Source organism: Ixodes scapularis, unplaced genomic scaffold (genome assembly GCF_016920785.2).
Source record: "Ixodes scapularis isolate PalLabHiFi unplaced genomic scaffold, ASM1692078v2 ptg000597l_1___fragment_1__unscaffolded, whole genome shotgun sequence".
In the NCBI taxonomy this organism is placed as follows: Eukaryota; Metazoa; Arthropoda; class Arachnida; order Ixodida; family Ixodidae; genus Ixodes; species Ixodes scapularis.
In genome coordinates, this window is record NW_024610006.1 from 3,137,628 (window position 1) to 3,157,790 (window position 20,163).

General features: G+C 48.5%; 1 long non-coding RNA gene across 1 annotated transcript; it reads right to left on the reverse strand.

The window, feature by feature from the left end:
• Positions 1–16,798: 16,798 nt before the first annotated feature.
• Positions 16,799–19,686, reverse strand: LOC121834134. Its single transcript, XR_006077070.1, has 4 exons — positions 19,261–19,686; positions 18,850–18,938; positions 18,502–18,768; positions 16,799–17,207 (listed from the first exon to the last, which is right to left on the reverse strand). It is a non-coding gene; the product is annotated as an uncharacterized LOC121834134 (long non-coding RNA).
• Positions 19,687–20,163: the final 477 nt, after the last annotated feature.

Consider the following 20,163-nt stretch of genomic DNA (forward strand, 5'->3'; position numbering starts at 1 on the left):
GAAAACATCGGCACCTTTGCCTTGCAGTCGGGCAACTTGGCTGGGGAGCCGAAAGGGTGCCCACACTTCCCCCCCCTCAAGCTTCGTCCGGCATGCCGATGACGGGAGACGTTGTGGGCGTCAGGGGGTGGATGGCGCTGTTGGGCGGACTGACGCAGAGCCCCATATACGGCTCTGGACTGACGTTGTAAGTCCGGCCGGCGCCTGCTGGACGAGCGCGGCGGCTGCCGACGAGCGCGGCGGCTGCCGACGAGCGCGGCGGCTGCTGACGAGCGCGGCGGCTCGGTCAGCTCCAGCTTGTCACTTGAGCTTGTTCTGGACCAGGCCTCCAGCAGGTGGCTGCTCTGCACGTGGTCCATGGTTCTCTGGGCTGCCCCTGGCGCGCCGACGTCCTTGGTGGCCCGGTCCACCATGAGACCGGCCGCCGTGTCATTCCGATGGCGGTTGTGGTGACGGTGGTGTCCATGAGCCAGCTCCACAGAAAAACAAGGAAGCAGACGACATGGGACTCAGTTGAGGGCTGAGCCTGACGTTATTTTCGGACCCCTTCCAGAAAGCTTGAAATAACGGATCTGAGGTGGGCACACAATCTTCTCCCCCCCCTCTCTTGAAAAAGGGGCAGATCCGTGGAAGTAGAAAACTACCCCCAAAATGCGAAAGAGGCCAAGGAGACAAAAAAAAAAGTTCCTCTCTCTTTGGTGTCACCGACGTCGCAGGTTATACCGCCGCCTTGGTGGAGACAAGGGGGTTTCCGGAACGGGACTGCCGTCAGTGTCGTTCCGGTCCTGCGAGGAATCTTCGTCTTCTGCTTGGAAAAATCGTTTAAGGTCGGTGACATGAACAGGTCCGGTTTCCTCACTAGACTCACAGTTAACTAGTTTGTAAGTGAGTGGCGAGCACTTTTCACGCACGCGAAACGGACCTTCCCACCTGTTGGCGAGGGAGGCTGCGAAGCCTCGAGCGGCGTCACTCAGTGGGTGAGTACGCCGGAGTACCAAATCTCCCACCTCGAACTGCAAGTCACGTCGCCCCCGGTTGTACTGTTCAGCCTGCTGTACCCGGGCGACGTCGAGATTTTCTCTGGCCTCTCGAAGGTTATCGGAGAAGCGCTTTCGCAGGTCCTCTGCGAACTTCACGTAGGGGCGAGGCCTTCCTCCAGACTCTGTAGAAAGGAGGCTGTTAGAAAGCGGGAATGCGAGCTCCTTGCCGAAATTTAATTGGGCAGGAGTGAGACCCGTTGACCGATTAGTGGTTGTACGGGTCGCGAATGCCAGCTCGGGCAGTTTCGCGTCCCAGTCCTTGTGGCGCTCTGTGTAGGCCACTAGCATCATCTTAAGGTTTCGATTTACCCTTTCCGTGATGTTTGCTTGCGGGTGGTACGGGGAAGTTCTTTTGTGTTTGATTCCCAGTACCGCGCATGCGTCCACAAACACCTTACTCGTGAAATAGGAGGCATTATCGCTTACAAGCTGTGCAGGAAAGCCAAACCTAGCGAATGTTTCGAGTAGACACTCCCAGATTTTTTGCGAATCTAGCTTCCGCAATGGAATAACTCGACCCACTTCGTGAAGTGGTCGGTTACCACGAATAAGTACTGATTACCCCGGGTACTACGTGGGAAGGGGCCCATGACGTCACAGCAACAAATCTGCCAAGGGCTCTGACTCGCGATTGGTTGCATGAGACCGGGGGCCTGACCACCACGTGGTTTTGCCTTCTGGCACACCGAGCAGCTACGAGCATATCGGAGCACATCCTGCCTCATGCCTGGCCAGGTAGCAATTTGGGATAACTTTTCGTAAGTCTTGCTCCCACTGCTGTGTCCTGCCAAGGCAGAGTCATGCATGTATCGGATGAAAAGCTTACGTAGCTTGCGGGGTATCACGGTCCGGAATGCCGACAGGCAAGACGTCTGGCACCGTGGTGAAGTAGGCTGCAGTGGTCGGGTTAGGGATGCAGTCCTCCCTTTTGGTAAACGGAGTCAGCTCCGGTTGTTGTCCCAGCCGGTATCCTCCACCAGAAAAGTCGAGTGTCATGCTTTCGCCTGTAATGAAATCTCGGCCCAAGATCACGGGTACCACAAGTTCTGGCATATAAAGAAATCGCTGACGCCGCTCCTTTCCATTAAACCGAATCTGCAGCCTCACGGCTCCTCCAGCTGCTATCGCTGTACCAGAAGCTAGCTGCAAACGGGTTTCGCACTCCCGGAGGCTTATCTTTTTTGCTTTGCAGAGTTCCAAAACGAAATCCCCTATGAGCGAGATAGCGGCCCCGGAATCCAAAAGTGCGGCAATGGAAAAATCGAGCAGTGAAATCGTCATGCGCGGTTCAATGATATTAGGCTCGGGCTGGATTCGACATACCGATGGAATCTGTGCCACGGCCTCACTGCTCCCAGGGACTGCAACGGCCGTCGGCGAGTGGCTGTCTGGTTTCAGCGTCGCCGGCCGTAGTAGTTTCCCTGGTTCTGGTTCCGGCCCTTTGCCGCCGTCTCGTGTCACCTCTTGTTTGTAGTGTCCAGAAGTCTTGGACACTGGTTTCGGTGATGGCCGGGCTGCTCGCAGTGGTAGCAGCAGTCCGACGACAGTTGCCTGCTTAGGCCACCGGCACCGAGGTGCCCGTCGGACCGCCTCCAGTGATCGGATAAGGAACCACTATGGGAGGGCCTCCACCAGGCTTGCGACTGGCTGTTGTGGGGAGGGCTTGTTCCGTTGCGGCGGGGGTCAATGCTGCTGGGCTGCGGGTTTGCGACCGCACCGTGCCAGTTTTCGCCAGCACTTGCAGGAGCAGACTGATGAAGATGGTTCGCTTGGGTGGTGATCTCCGTTGGGCCCCAGCTTGCGATAGGGCACGGCCAACGACCTCCCACCTGTCGTGGCGACCCCCGCCCGAAACCCTCACGGGCCTCGCTGTGACCTCCGGGGACCTCTCGGGGAGAGTTAGGCGAACACACGCTTATCCCGCACGGGAGTTCACCATGCATGCCACGCCAACTCTCCTGGTTGACGTGGTGGGGAAGGGAGGTCTCGTTCGGACAGTCCACTTGCGTGGAGGCCTCGGGGCCCCGCCATGCGCATGCCGGTTCGAGCGCGTACTTGGCTGGTGGCGGCGGCACGTAGTTCCGCTCGGCATGAAGAGCTTCCTCGATGAGGCGGGCGCCCCGGGCTAGCTCTTCAAGGGTCTCAAAGGTGCAGTTGATCAGGTAGACGTGGTACCTGGGGTGACACTGTCTTCTGACCCGAGCTACTCTGTCCGACTCCGGTGACTTCGGGTCCGCCCTCTTGAAGAGCTCTTGCATGACCCGAACGTACCGGACCAGACTTTCATCCGGGTGCTGCGTCGCGTAAGCGTTCCTGCAAGCACAAAAAAAAAAGAAACGCCCCCAAAAACCCAACACAAGCGCGCAAAACGATTGCCGCAGTCCCAAAGACACAGTCACAAACACGCCAATACAACAAACGCGGACGTGACGGAAGCACGAAACAACGATAGGAAACACGGGGAATATGAAAAAGGCTTACCGAAAGAAGAAACCAAGCCCCGTGAAATTCCTGCGAGTGGGTAGCATACCACGGTTGGGCGCCATTGTGGTCGGTTTGCCTTGCTGCATACCCGACCCGGAGGAATAACACGGAGCCGACGGTTTCAACAACAAGAAACTACATTTAATTGGACATGGACAAGACGATTAACATTGCTACCGGCGCTGCCGGAGTCCAGGCAGCGAGTTTCCGTGCGCCGCCTCTGATCTGCCTTATCAAGGCGGCGCATCCGACGTGCGCGTGGCTGGCGTGACGTCGCCGCCACGCGGGAAAACATCGGCACCTTTGCCTTGCAGTCGGGCAACTTGGCTGGGGAGCCGAAAGGGTGCCCACAGTCTCTATAAACAAGCTCCCTAAATTTTAATTCAAGTTGTGTGAGCTTCATGTCCTGACTCAGTACGTCCGCCCGTCACCCTGTGTTCAATCCCCGCAACTTCCTTCAAGCCGTCAGCTACATCTCAATAATTAACTTTCTGCGGCTCCGTCTACGCTCCCTGGGGCTTTGCTTGCGAAAAAACGTGGCCCACGCCTCCGTGGACTTTGTGCTGGGATTCCACTCCCATACTTGGTTGTCAAGCTACAGGATCATGCAGATTTCAAGAATAGAGATATCCCAGGAACTTCGACTCATGAGAATGACTCTCCCCGGCCACGACAGCACTCCTCGATGCGTTTTACGCCACAGACCCTCGTTCCTCTTCCTCAGGAGTTCTGCAGTCGGGCTCTTGGAGGCCGCAGGGGTAAAAATCCTGGGGAGGTACGCAAGTCTTGCCAGAAGGCTTCGGACTTCAACTGAAACCCCCTGTTGTACTTTTGGACAAACAGCTTTCCCCGGACACGGTGGGACTTCTGTCTCACGGGCCCAAGTTCGCCCTAGACCTTCCAGCATCGAGGGTAGACCAACTGACATCCGTTTACAAGGTAGCAGCAAGTAACCCTGAAAAGGATCGTCAGAACTTCGTAGGGACAGCTGTGCATTCCGTTTGTGCCCACCTGCCTCCTCCAGGCAAGTCATATGTATACTCAACAGTAGAGGAGGTCCGCAACGCCCAGCTAAAGCTGCTAGAGTAAGAAAAGATGGTAGTTTTCGTTGTTATGAACGAGGACATCTAAGAGGAAAAGGTGGAAGCTGCACTCGAAAAAAGAACTGCTTTACTCAAGGAAAGACCTTCAGGGTCTTTAAGGTCTGAGGCTAGGGAGATATGCTCTCAACTGAACCTCCCCGCTCTGAGAAAGAAATGCGTTAGCTTTGCCCGCACATCAGTTCATAAGAGTGCCTTTTTTTTCTGCAAAGACCCATGCAGAAAACGCCCCGCTCCGCGGCATTGTTTCGGAGAACGGGTGCTGGCAGAAGAATGGTCTCCAACGGCCAACTCTGCCAGCAACACCAGCGGTCGAACCAACGAGAGCCCCTGGGAGACAGACGGTCTCCAACACAACCATGGCAAATCGTCACCAATGACTTCTTCCATCTCCACAGTGTCACCTACCTACTTGTAGTGGACTACTTTAGCAAGTACATTGTGATAGAGCAAAAGGGGGACACCTCTGCTATCAAAGGATCGCAACCCTAAAAAAGGAGTTTGCTTGATTCGGCATTCTAGAAGGGGTCTGTGACAACGGCCTGCCATTCAACTCTGAAGCATTCAAAGGGTATCTCAAGTGCTTGGACATGACAAATAATCCAAGTTCTCCTGATTACCCACAGTCGAATGAACTTGCAGAGAGGTCAGTTCAAAGAATGAAAACAGCTTGACCAAGGCACCGAAGGAAGGCAACGACCTGTCTCTTGTCCTTATGGAGCTTAGGGACACACCGATGGATCAGCTCCTGTCCCCATTGGAACTGCTAATGGGCCGCAGGATCACAACCCTCAAGCCAGCTGCTCCGCGTTAACTTGAGCAGCACTACAACATCAGGGAGGTTCAAGCACGCCTTCAGTTCCGTCAAAAGTGTCAGCACCGACATGGTGACGCACACAGCAAACCACTACGTCCTCTGAGTCAAGGCGAGAGAGTCTATTTCCGTCGAAACCACAAATGGGAACCCGGAATTGTGGTCCAAGTCGGACAACAGCCACGATCATACCTAATCAGAGCGGAAGACGGGGGAGGGGAGGGGGGGGGGGCATTACAGAAGAAATCGATTCCCCATCTGACCATTCGCTTGAAACAACAACGCGATCCCTGAGGACTACTACCAACTCACGTTCAACGACCAACCTCACCAATGTCCTGCCCAGTAGTCCCGCATACCCGAAACCACTCGATCAAGCCATCAAGTTGTTCAGCCAGCAAGGTATCGCCGAATCTGTGGACTCTGAACTCTTAAAATTCGCATAAACTTTCTTTTTGCAAAATAAAAGGGAAAAAAGGATCTGTTATGTATTTAGAAAACTATGGTTGGTGGTGCCCACTTCGCAGTTTCTCACAAATCGGCGTTGATACCCACACGTGCGACTCAGCTAGCCTTACACCACAAAACAGCTATGTGCCTAGCGTCGTTCCCGTTCTCGTAATAAAGTTTGTCAACCAAAAACATTTCAGTATGAACAACGTTATCCACAAACACGGCACGTGTCAGTTCCTGGATCTCCTGGATGTTTACCTCCACTCAACCTCAGTGGAGTACGAGGGCAATGTTTATATAAAGAGAGCGGAGGTGTGCATCAGGTCATGCTTTGCAACAGTTATGAGTAAGGTATGTATTTACACGCACAATGAACGCACTCGCGTAATGAACGCACCCCCCAAGTCGGCTTCCAAAATTTCGACTTTTTTTTTCACTTGCATATTAAACCCACCCCCAACTGGGAAGTCAAAACTTTGACCCCCTCCCCTTTCCCCACACGCGCGAAATGAACGCACTTTTCTATCCTGGTGCAGCGAGGTCGCAAATGCATGGGTAGCGTGGCCGAACAAAACGCCTTGCAAAAGGCCTTAAAAATAAAAAAAGACCCATTGGAATCATTTATCGAAACTACAGTACGAAAACCAGTGTCTCCCACTTAGACTTGGTTCTTTCTAATTTAACTTCTCTTGAATCACGTCGGACAGTCCCTCGCCTTACTCTTTTTCATAACTTTTATTACAACATGCAATCATTTATGCTCACTCACTGTAAGTCTGTCTCATACATTTCTTTGCGTCATGATCATTCCTTGAAAATTGCACCTATATTTGGTCGCACTAATAGATACAAATACTCTCCTCTTGCTCTGTCCATTAAAAATGGGAATTCTCTCCCAAACGACATAGTCACTGAATAGAATGATAAAAAATATTCCGCAAAAAATTTTTGGCTTTGGTACTATGTTTTCAGCGCCATGTCTGCTTGTGTTTCCTATAAATTGTGCACTGAGTCCCCAGTTCTGTTGTGCCCGGTTTCTGTAAACTTTGTTCTGAATTCTGTATAGTTTGTTTTTAGTTTTTGTTTGTTGTTAATTTTTAACCTTCGTTAGTTCTTTTATTTCCATTATATCATTGCATTTGTTTGTATTTTTCTACCCCCCCTCATGTAATACGTTTGAACGAACGTATTTGAGGCGAATAAAACTTGAAATTGAACTTGATTCGAGTCCATTGAGCTGCGAAGGCGAATACATCGGCCATCGGAAGATGCCTAAATGCTCGCTTTAGGGAACACCATTTAGATGTTACCAAGGCATCATCGGACTCGTTCCACCCAATAGTTCTGCATGCCCGTACCTGCCACGATTGCACCCCACACTTTGAAAACACCACTTAGCTAAGTTCACACATAGATAAATGTGGGCCCGAAACAATAGAAGCGTTTAAGGTCAGATATGCCGTGAGCAATGTCTCTGGGACATCTTTGGCTTTGTCGTCAAAAAAGCTGGAATTTCTAGCGTAAAAATTATCGTAAAAAGCTTGTTGTGATCAATTAATTTTGTCTTTTCCTTTCTTTTCTTATTTATTTTCCCCCCTTTTCAGGGGTTAATTTCCTGATTATAATGCAGTTAATGTAAAGGTACAAGCGAGCTGGACAAGAACCTAGCTGTGTTTGGAGATTTGTGTTTGTCCTTTGTCCCTCTTGTTCCCATTTTCCAGGATTATTTTCGTCCTTAATTTCCTTTCTTTTTTTTCTTCCTTTCCCCCTTTTTCACGAAATTTCCTTAAGTTTTTCCCTATAATTTTTTTGCTATCATTTTAATTTGGTATTTTTAAAGTTTGTGAGTAAATTGGTTTTATATTAAATTTTGAATATTTTCGTTTTCTTTCAATTCTTTGTCGTTCAAGGTCGTAGGGTAATGGGCATCTCATAAATGTTCGCTGCTCATTGAAAGAACTGTGTGTGTCTGTGTTTGTCCTTTACGTGTTTTATTCTTTCAGTGCATTCTGTCAGTTCCTCAAGGCTCTTCTCACATCATGTGGTGACATTTGCGTCCAGTGTTATATAGCCCTGTCACATGGAAGAGGTGGAGGAGACCAGCTTACTAAAAAGTATATCAGCATCACTGGTATTTCCTTTCTCGTTGGAAATGACTTCTGCCCCTTTTCTTTAATGGGAGTCCTTTGCATGTTCTTTGCTTACTTTTCAAACGGTTCAAAAGTGTGATATGGGGTAGGCAGTTATGCGACAATGGTGCATGCCCAGTATATCACGGTAGCTTAAACAAGAGACTTTGGAAGTGAACATCAGGAGAATCTCCTGTTTCATTCTTTCTAATCCAGGGTGCCAATTTCGAAACATGTTGTACAATCTTTAAATAACTTTTAGCACAAGGAAGGAAAAAGGAGAGGAGGCATTATGTCAGTTCGCTATGCAATTCTAGAGATTTTACAACAGTACAGTACAGGACACCAAGCCGGTTGGAACCAGATCATTACATCTGTCAGTGTGGCTTCTAGGTACTTTAACTAGCTTATTAGTTCGCAAAAGAGCTCAATGAATTGTGGAGGCTAAGCCTCGTAAGACTTCTGCAGACTGACTGCACTGAGCAATAAAACGAAGAATTCAGCTGGATTGTGTAACGTAGAAAGATAAACCGGGAAAAGAGCATGGGCAAAACTGGGGAGCTAAACCACGCAAGGCATTTCGTGCTATGTCTCGTCTAAACTATTTTCTTTGTTGCTGCACTTTCTGTCATCTTTAGCAGGCAGTATGCACTGATTTCACTTACATATTGGGTGGATTCGACCATAAAGCTAGACGTTTGTATTAGAAAACCAAGCGTATGTTTTATCGGAGTAATGGCACATAGAATTTGCACTCTTTTTAAGAGGGATAATTTATCTAAGCCAATTGTTTCATACTAAATTGCCAAAGATTCTGCCCCAGTTTTCAAAAACAGACTGGCAAATGCTTTCATTTATTTAGTAACATTTGATCTGTTTATTTACAGGAAACACTGCCTCTATTGCTGTCATCAACAGCCAGCTGGCTGAAATCAAGCCACCACACAGCTCCACGAGACTCCCAAGGGCACTGAGCACACGCCTATTCTGGAAGGCTTCCGAATGGCGCCACTGGCTGCTTACCACTCGCTTCCCTGCATGTACAGGGTCCTTCTGGGCCAATACTGGCCGTACATAAAGAAGCTGGTGGAGGCCGTCCATGCACTTTTGAGGGACACCGTAACTCCAGCATCCATTGATGTTGCAAGCGAGTTCTCCCCCTTCGGTTTCTTTGTGTCCTACTTCGGGCCAGCTTTAATAATGTCATATTGTGCTTTCAGAGAAACTCCTCTGGACCTTTGTGGGCATGACAGGGAGGCTGTATGGAGCTCCAGCAATGACGTTCAGCCTGCACCAGTTACTCCACCTAGCGGAAGCAGTGCAGCAACTGGGGCCATTGTGGGGCCATTCTGCTTTTGAATTTGAAAGCGGTAACGGGCAGCTTGTGAAGCTGGTGAAAGGATCAAATGCTCTTCCGGAAAGGGTAGTGAAGTATCAGCAGTTGGGATCAAACTTTGGTGTCCTCGCTTCTAAGTGACAGCGTCAAAGTGATGTGCTGTGATATTCTGGGATACACTAAACACCAAAACTTCAAGTATGCAAACGAAGTGTGCCTGCTCGGTTCCTCTTCGAAGGCATCTTTGAGCAAAGAGGAACAGAGTTGTCTTTCCGCTGGATCTGGGGCCGCCTTTGATCAGGCTACAGAGTACAAGCACTTCGCATGGAAAGGGCAGATTTGTCACAGCCGAAACTATGCCAGGAGTAAAAAGACAGACTCCTAGGTCATTCAAATAAAGGATATGTGCGATTTCACCATTTTGAGAGTGTTGCCTTTGAAAGGTGAGGTAACACTTCTGTGCTGGGAAGTTGTCATCACTTGGCAGGTGCTTTCCCGCAGCACATCAGGCTTTGTTTTCTTTCTCACGTGAACTTGCAGGCTGTTAAACCACAGCAGCTGAAGGCACCATGCCTTTTTCTCACTTTCAGGAAGCCCTCAGCATGCTATGTCTGTGATCTGTCAAACCTTCTTGAGCGCGATTGATGTAATGTAACCAGGTGTGCCGAAGTAAAGTGACTGTTCCCTAGGAGTTGAAATATTCAGAACCAACATCCTGTGATAATTTGTCCCTGTTTTGCCTTTGTGTCAACAAGGGAAATCTATCGAGATTGTGCCTTTCACATCTTCAGACTTCTTGTTTTGCTCCTAAGGTGTTCCTTCAGGTAACTCTACATTCATAAGTGATTTTCTTTGTTTACAATTTGTTATACTTCGTGTGCTTGATTTGCTCTTCTGAGACTAGTCGGGCTAATTTGATTATCGACCTGTGGAAGATGGCTATTGTTTGAGTAAATCAATTCCATGTCTCAGCCTCCTAATGTGTCTTTCCCTAACCTTTCTGACAAAAATGTGTGAAGCTTATAGGGGTAGCAGTAGGGTAGGCTTGTTTTTAACTGCAAGCAGGCAAATGAGAAAATCACTCTTTTGTTATTATAATGCAAGTTGAAAAGACTGAAATAGACTTAGACCTTTCGTTATTCTGTCTACATTGCATCATAATTGAATAGCTTCAAAAACCTTCTGTATTCGTGGACCACAAAATAGGCTTTTGTTAATAGCATTTCACATATGATTTGATTGATTTTGTTTTCATACTTCTGTGTTAATTTTGACTAGTTAATTGTTTTAGTAACTATAGGTTATGTATGAGGGTTATAAGTTCTTGGCTCTCTTAATTACTGTACTGTCATTCGATGATTTGTCTCTTAACACCTACAAGTACTTGTGAAAATCTTAAACTGGCACACGTAAAACTGAACAGCAAGATAGTTACTGATGCTTGTCTAGTGAGCTTTCAAACACAAATATTAAATAGAGCGTGCACATTAGAATGTATAGCAATGTATTTCTGGGGTGGAGTTGCCCTTTGAGGTTATTACTTGAAGTAAGCATTTGTGCAAGTTGGTTTAAATTTATGTAGTGTCTAATGGCCTTTCGGTGTCTTGGGGGTTCTAGTAATATTTTTTTTCAGAGATCAATCATAGTATAGAAATAAATGTAGAGCGGATGCAGAGGATGCTAACTGCTGTTAACGAATTCCAATAAGGTAGAAATGTTTGGCGACTTCATTATAAAAAACAATTACTTTTTTTTCATTTCAATGCTTCTAAAAATGCCTTCTGCACTTGATGGGCCAGCTGCATTCTTCAAGTTGTCATGAATCTGCCTAGAACGTGCCTTTTTTAGCTCGTCTTAGCAAGACATAATAGCAGTAGGTGATGCCACTAAAAAACCTGTGTCGATATTTAGCTAAGACAGCTCTATATCAATTTCACTATCCACTAGCTGGGCTGAGCATTTTCAATTCTAGGCATACTGTAAGTTTTGGTTGGCAGGAATTCCATTTGTTCTATATTATTTCCAGTTTCCACAAACTCGTATATATGCTTTACAGAATAGGCAACACTGTCACCAAATGTAATACCTATAACTTAAATTTCCATAGCTGTTTGCACTTTGTTGGGCCAGCCTAACAACTAAAAAAATATAAACGACATACATATCCGAGATTTTTTGTTTCGCGAAATGTTTTACCTGGATGCCTGAGGGTTTTTCAGCGAATTTCTGCTAAGTGGGTCTTTTACAATACATTCAGGTTTCTAGGAACCACATTTTGTTTTCAATATTCATTTCAGTTTGCACAAACTGGCTTTGGGGATAAGTTAACAGAACAGATCCCTGAATGGAGGTTCCAAGTATAGAGCCAGATACCTAGGTGGTTTTAAAAAAACCCAGTATGTGACCACTATAGTTTCTCCTCCTGGATTTGTTTTCCCACTATATGTATCACATGGCGTAACTGGATATCAATTTTCAGGTGATGGTTCCACTAACTTCATTCTGGAACTGAAAACTTCCAGAGCAGAATTCAGATTCTTCATTCTGGAAATGAAAACTTCCAGAGCAGAATTCAGATTCTTCATTCTGGAACTGACTTTTCCAGAACCAAATCCAAATTCTCCAATTAGGAACTGACGTTTCCAGAACCGAATCCAGATTCTCCAATCTGGAACCGACATTTCCAGAATTGAATCAAGATTCTCCATTCTGGATTTCGGCTTTCCAATTAGCTTCCAGAAAAAAATCAAACTGGGTTCTCAGGTAGGGAAGTATTGTTACGTGTACACTCCAGTATGTGCCTGCGAAACTTTGTAACATATATTTATATTTCAGCTTGCTTTTGAAAGGGAACTTAGGTTTGAAACCGACATTGAAGAAGACGAAAGATGCCTCAAGAAGGTTCTCCTAGAAACAGCAGAGTTGGCCACCTTCCTTTGCTGTCCCCCAGCCCTTAACACTGTCTGCAACACCAACGAACCACGGAGTCGTCACAATCTTCTGCTTTCGCACCCACACCATCTGACAATGATGCACCATGCGTGAAGGGGATCATTTTTTCAAAGGAAGAACTGTGAACAGCCGTGTCTAAGATCAAGCCATCACAATGCCCTTGTCCAGATGGTGTGGCACCTGCCTTTTATAGGATGATAACGCAGTACAGTTTGATCCCTCCCTCAGCTGTCTACTTCAAAGTATTTTCGATGAGGGAGCTGTTCCTACCACCTGGCAACACGCCTTACTCACCCCTATTCACGAAAGGAAAGAGAAGCCTACAAGTGACGTCAAGCATTAGCGTCCAACCTCAATAACATTAATCATCTACCGCACATTAGGATGCATACTGAACAGTCAGTTCCTCGATTTTTAGAGAGCACTGGATACTTATTGCAGACACAGCACAGTTTTAGGCACGCCCGCAGCTGTGGGACGGTCCTGGCGACCCCGTGTCATTTTGTAAGCAACAATCTTGGCAGTCGCAAAAAGAAAGATTTTCTACGGCTTCATCTCAGTTACGCGTTCGATGCCCTCAACATCGATCTCCTGCTACATAAAATGTCAGGCGCCAGCGTTCATGGCTTCCTTCTCAAGTGGCTGCCAAACTAACTGAAGGGAAAAATCGCACAATTTGTTTACCAAGGTGTGCACTGAGCTACGATGAACGTCCCCTCCAGTGTGCCACAGTACCTGTTTCTTGTCAATGACATGCCTCAGGATGATAGATTTTCTTTCGTTCAGTACGCAGACCACACCTCGATGCTGGCTCCACCTGGCTGCCTCCTTCTCCAGGACTACATCAAAGACATAAAGTGCCGGGTGACTAACAACTGCTAGCGGCTGCACACCACGAAAAGTGCCGTGATGCGCTTTAGCAGGCCCCACAGGGTGGGCAAATCGAGCTATCATTTGCTCAGTGAGCCCCTACCATGTATGACTCTTTGTCAAGCTTAGAAATTACATTCACACAAACATTAGATTTCACAGTGCACATAGGAAGTGTTGTACCAAAGGCTCGGCGAACCATGGGGGTTGTTTCTTGTATCTCCAGGTCATGGGGACCTTCGCCATAATCTCCGGTCATAAGGTGCATAAGACAGATTTCCAGAAAGATAAGGGAGGAGCCCCAAAAGACCAGTTCGACCACTTCGAAGTTTCCAAAACTTGCTTTTACGCAAAATGGTCCAACCAGCACCACAAAACCCTCTGCCATGGCCACTGATGCTTGTGTCATCGCCAAGTTTCAAATTGAGGGAAAACAAAGCATTTGTACATGACTTATTTTTCGTGGGCTCCATTTTTCGCGAATTCGACTGAAGCTGAAGAGCTTGAATAATTACTGGTACCCATTTTTGCAATCCGCAAGGACCTCACTACAGCTTTCTGTATGTTCACATTTTAGCCAAATAGTTTGTGAGACCTATTTTTTGCAAAATGTAGACGATTCGTGAAAATTAGGTCTTTGTGAAAATTAATTTGTTTCCAGTATACAGTGGTACTAGTTTACTTAATTTCTCGTGACGGGCATGAAGGGGGCCAGATGGAAGGCGGATCATTATAATAAGGGTGACGAAGTTTATGCCACAATAGGCTGGGACACATCACAACAGATATAGTAGTCGGTAAGTCAGAGTCATATAGGATCACAAGGACACTCATTGTTATCTCTGTCTCTTGTGCTCCGAAGGAAAGAGCTAGATTTTCGTCACCCAATACTGCAAGCTTAGTGGCAGTGCAGCAGCCGCCCGTCGCCCCGCCCGCCGCCTGCCTCCCCCCCCCCCCCCCCTCCGCCGGGGGGGGTCACGTTTCAGCTGCAAGACCGCAACTTTATGATAATGCTAAAAGCTCTGCTAGTTAATATTCGTTGTATATGATGAGTGCAAAAACAGCATAAGAGGTATATAAGGTAAAATTGTACAAAATCAGAATAGGAAGACCAGGATAAGACGGAGCGCTCTGTCCTATTCTTGCCCTGCCTTGTGGGTGAAAACGATTCAATGCAGTGGGAAAAATGAAATATTACTGCTAAAGTCAGACGTCATGTAACATCTGCTTTGTTCACACTTCATTTTGATTTCTTTTGTCTAATTTCCACGACTTACAGATCCCAATCTTTAGGTTTGAGGCTTATGCTAATTGGATTCGAATAGGTTTGGTGATCAGTTCGAAGTGCAGTTTTTTAGCTGTCTCTCATCAATGAAGCTTATATTAACAGTGCCTGAACGAGGGCAGGCTGCTACAGTCGCTGCTGCTGCAGTCACTGCTGTTCCAGTCAGTGAGCCGCATCTGTTTGAAGTCACTGATGGCAAGGTAAATTAGGAACTTTTTTTCACAAGATTAGCAATTCTAATGTTGCGATGGCAATAGTGTAGATCAACAGAAAAAAATATGAAAGACGTTTACAATTCTCTGTAATGTAAAATTAGAGCGCAGCTCTTGAGGAGGGGAGGGGAGGGTATGTCCCTGCTCCCCCTCCATACCCTTTCCTCCTCCTCTCCTGCTTCCCTCCCATTAATCAGGAAATTTCCGCTCAATTTCCCCCTAAATTAAGCGAAAATTTACCCGCTAAATAAAGCCGGGAAATATTCTTCTTAAATTCAGCGGGAAATTTACCGAAACTCTACCGCTAAATTCAGCGGGGAAACTTAATTGGTGTTGAGGCCACGTGATGTCGATTTCCCCGTTAAATTTAGCAGAAACATTTCCGTTACATTTTTTCTGCTAAATTGAGCTAGACTTCAAGTGTGACGTCATTACGGGAAAGGTCTCATAATGCAACACGCGTTTACGCCAATGCCGACGCCGCTCAACCCGGAAACGGGCGTCTAAAAGCTGCACTTTAAAAAAGTTACCCAAGCTTGACTATCCTGTCAAAGCCTTAGAAGCACAAAATGTGTCAAGCTCTACCATACACATGATGTGCGTGCTGTGCATATGGGGATTGCTGGGCACAATGTTCATGGCTGCTCAGCCTCATCTTCTGCCTGCCTCTTGCTTCGTGCATTCTTCACTCCCATCCGCTAAGGAAGAGTAAGAACGCATACCTACTTAAGCCTTGCACGCTCCATTTATTTCTAATCTTACGTGACATGCGATACGTAACCTTACACTACAGTAAAACCTCGATATAACAAAATTGGATATAACAAACTAATGGATATAACAAGGCAATCATAATTCCCCTTGCTTGCTAATAGTATGGAGAAATGGACATTGGCTATAACAAACTAATGGTTATAACGAAATAACTACGACCGCTCCTTCAACTTTGTTATAACGAGGTTTTACTGTATTGGTTATCATTTTGTAATCATGCTGGCCTACTTAGCACTTGCAGGATTTAATTAGGCCTGAACTTAGGTGACACATGATCCCGTAATCTCCGTGATTAGGCAACTTATGTGGTCATATAATGTTACGTGATCATGTGCCATATTCAGAAATTTGGCAGTGCTGCTAGTGCTCCCCTGAAAAAGAAAACCGTGGATATAAAACCCCGCTCTTGGAAGCGGCTATGAACTCTTGCCGATGGCAGAGTGGTTAAAGCACCGCGCTCCAAACTGTGGGCACATGGGTTTGAATTCAGTCGAGAGCTACCAATAAATTTAGTTCCAATTTATATTCAATTTAAAGGGGCATTATGTGTAAATGGGAGGAGAAGGCTGAAAGGGGGAGATGGCTGCTGGTCCCTGTGGACGGAACCTAAAGCGATATGACCGACACACTCTGCAATGGCCTCCGGTCGGTGTTGATGCAATGTGATCTCTGCCCAGTGCTCTGAATGTCAACGTGAGGAGATTCATCAAAGCGCGAATAAACGGCGGGAGTAACTATGACTCTCTTGGTGCCCCTTGTTTACGTACCGCCATACCAGGTATGGCACTGCATAGATTGTTGGCACTGGGCACGTCATCGCATCCTGCGTGCGCCGTGGCCTTGCAGCTGCCGCACATGGTCGACTTGAAAGATTGACTAGAACGGTCGTTCATCTTTAAGGGCAAGGTGCTTCGATCTAGGGGTGCTGTATCCAGGTTTTGGGCGAGAGAGTGGCACAAGAGTGCAGACGGTGCTGCCCTGAAGGAGTGCTCACGTGTACCGTCTTCGCAGGTGTGGGTTGGAAAAGGTACACGTCCGATGAATGGAAAGAGGTTCATTGATTTGGTAAAGACGAGGGCAAATGCGCTTCCTCACATGACTAGGACTAAAAGGGGTCGGGACGTCTTGACTCGTCGGGCCGGTTGTGACTCCGCGGAGTCACTGGGACACATTACGCAAAATTGCTTCTGCACGCACAGTGCCAGAATCAAACGACATGATAGTTTAGTGCAGTATGCTCCTGGTCATCTGAAAGAAAAGGGATGGGAGGTGCTGGTAGAACCCGAGTGCCACACCGCAACACAGAAATATGTGCCAGACCTCGTTATTGCAGGAGGTAGTCAGATGACTGTGGTTGATACACAGGTGGTGGGTACGTATTCCACCCCAGATGCCGCACATGAGCGGAAAGTGCAAACTATAGTGTTCCAGAGCTTCTGGATATTATTAAAGGGGCCAATAGTGTTGCACCGGTTGTGACTAGTTTGACTATCACATATATATCAAGTGTTTGGTCGCCAAAAAGTGCTGCAGCTCTTACCAATCTTGGGTTTGGTAGACAGGATTTTAAGGTATTGACTATACTTTGCCTTCGGGGGGGGTCAGGTGCTTTCGTCGGCATCAGCAGATGACCTCCGTGGTGCACGGGCGATGAAGCGCCCCGGCGGTTGTGTGTTGCCATGGGGCTATTGGTGGGTCCCTCTCCCTTGGAGAGGATAAGGACTTCCAGACTTCATGCCAAAGATCAGCCTGATGCCTCTGCGAAGGGGTGGGCGAGGAAACGATTTTTGTGCACAAGTCCTACTCGTTAAAAAAAAAAAAAAAAAAAAAAGCCAAATGCCTTGGGTATTTTGTGGGTAAAGAGAAAGTCAGCTTCGTTTCGGCTGCGTTTGGTTAGCGAGCCGAGTTCCCGGCGATCGCGCCTTTGGCCAGGTCCGCACGCCTCCACGACTATTGCGTGCTCCCGGACACCGCCGGGTACCCCCCGCTGCTCTTGGAAGATTCTCAAGTCCGCCAGCGCAGTTTCAGCACCTCTCCAAACGTGTGAGCAGCCGGCCGCTGAGGCTTTCTTCACCCCTTAACGGTCACTCGTTTTTTGGCTGCTGGAGTTAGTGCTAGGCGCTAGTGGACCGCTGGTTCCTACACTAAACATTTTTTTTTTCAGTCTCCGTGCGTCGAACCACGCACAAAAGTCCCTGGTCCCACTGCCATCCTTTTTTTTTTCTCGTGGCAGCTCTGCCGGTTTCCAGTTCGAACTTTGCACGCGAACTCGGAGCGCATGCAACTTTGTTTAGTTGCGCCGGCCATCAACAGAGGGCAACACGTTCCACCCGTGGATTTCACCACCTCTGTTAGACTAGCAGCAGAGAAAAACGTCTTTTCACTTTCCTTTCCTTTCTTTTAGCAACATTTGTAGGTTTTTTGTTCGTAATCAAGCGCAGTTCGGCACTTTGGCGCAATAAACATGGTTTTTGGGGTTTTTTTTTGTGCTTCGGCATGCAGCCCTGTGGATCGGATCTACGCTTTGGGGCTACGCAGGGCACCACTAGCTGGTTTTCACTACATGTAGTGGCGTAGTCTGCAGGACTAGTATAATCTAGTGCTCTAGGGAACTTTGTGCCTTTTGAACAAGTTACTGTGGCCTGTACAGCACAGGCCACATTACCAGGCTCTCCCTCTCGGCCTCACAGCCTACACTTAAATACAAATACCCTGTGTCGCAAGCGGCTGGGGGAATAGTGCTTCATATTTTTTTTTCCTATTTATTTCAGCATGTCAGGGACTCATCCATCACCTAGCGTGTTAGCAAACCTTTGAGAGGCTGTATCCCTCAGAGGAGATTGTCTGCCACCTGTGCGACAAACGACTAACTTCTCGCATCTCTCTGGGGGGCACTACGAACATGTTCATAGTTGTCACTTCGTACGGAGGTGCTTCTATTGCCTCGCCAAAACGTACACCAAGAGCACCTCCATGTCGTCTCATTACACAAGGTGTCGGAAGAAACCATTAGTATCGCCCACTTCAACCGTAGTGACGAACGCCGACTCACACAGTGTGGCCAGCAACGAGCTTCCGCAGGCTTCCACTCCTTCCCCTGCAAGTCACACCGAGGAGAAGGAGCACCCAGAGTTCTCCCGGGACTCCAAGAGGGCAGACATGTCGATGCCCTTCACAACCAGCACCCCTGCTTTGCGTCTCCCACCAGCAGGTGACTGGACCGCGGAGGACGTCAGGACTTTGGCGGTCCAAGAATTGTCGATGCCCGCCAAGATGAAGTTTACCAACAAAGAACTCGCCAAGGGGTACGCAGGGGTACCTTGGCAAACCATCAAGGGCATCAGGGGGCGGAAGTTGTACAGGGACTTGCTACAGCAAGAACAGCTGCGGAGCAGGTTACCTCGGCCGGACTCCAGGGTTCCTGCACATGGTGAGCCCCCCACTGCCACTCCAGGGGGACCACTGCCATCAGTGCAAGATTCCTCCGGCCTGCAGACGGACATACCCTCATCACCCCTCACCACGCCAAGACCACAGCGGTGAAGCGAGAAGTCCATACATCATTCTCCAACCCCGGTCACCCCCCGAGATATCCCCCCTACACCGGAGGCAAGGCCCTGGACAGAGAGGGACACTCATGCACTCGTGCTGTGCAAGCTCCAGGCTTCTCTGTGCATGCGTAGTGACGAAGAGCTCGCTGCATTGATGCTAAGAAGAACATGGCAGAGCGTCCGGGACTACCGTCTGGTGCCCCAGTGCGCAGAGGCGATGCGCAGGGAGCTCGGCACGCGACGGGGAAAGGATGTCTCACCCTTACTCCGAACTTCATCCCTTTGTGGCCCCTCGCCAGACACCCCGCCAACTGTCATCGTTCCTGGTCCCTTTGCTAAATCCATCATCGCAGAGGTCACACGTACATTGGCACCGCAAACTCTCTTCCACCAGCAGAGTTCAACGCGCGGTGGACCGTCTCGGAACTGACGGCACTGGCCAGGGCAGAGATCACCTGCAAGGACCACCCTCATATGAACCTTGCTTTTGCCAGGGTATTCACCACCCAGTCCTCACAGGGAATCACAGGGCAGCGAAATACACGCCATTACAAGGAGATCCTGGAGACCTTCAAGGCGGCGGCACACAAGCAGCCGGTTCCTATTCAACCGGTCCGCGTTCACGACGCCGGATCTGCCTGGGTGCGTCTGCAGCCCGCACCAGGAACCCCTGTCACCATCGCTCAAGGGTTGCTGGACCCCATCCAGATAGGAGAGGACCTGGGGAGAGGGGAGGCACCGAGGGCAGCAAGAAAAAGAAGCGTCGTCTAGCCAAGAACCGTAACCAGCGCCGTAACGAACGCTATGCAGAACATCAACGGCTGTACAGTCTGGGGCCTAAGGTGCTCGTCGACGAGTTGGGGCTGGACTGGGCTGACCCAGCAGTCCTCTTCTCGGAGCTCCACCGGGTCTACGACCTTCTCATGTCTACACCATCAAAACCGGTTGACGGGTTCATAACATCCGAACAAGTACTCAACGTAGAGGTGGAGCCGTTCACCGAAGGAGAGCTCCAAAGAGTGCTCAAGAACACCGACGCAAAGACTGCCCCTGGCCCGGACGGCCTTACCCTGAACGAGGTTTCCAGATTCCACCAGCCATTCTTGCCATCATTTTCACCAACTGGTTGGCCTTCGCTATGCTTCCCGAGGACCTCAAGGTGG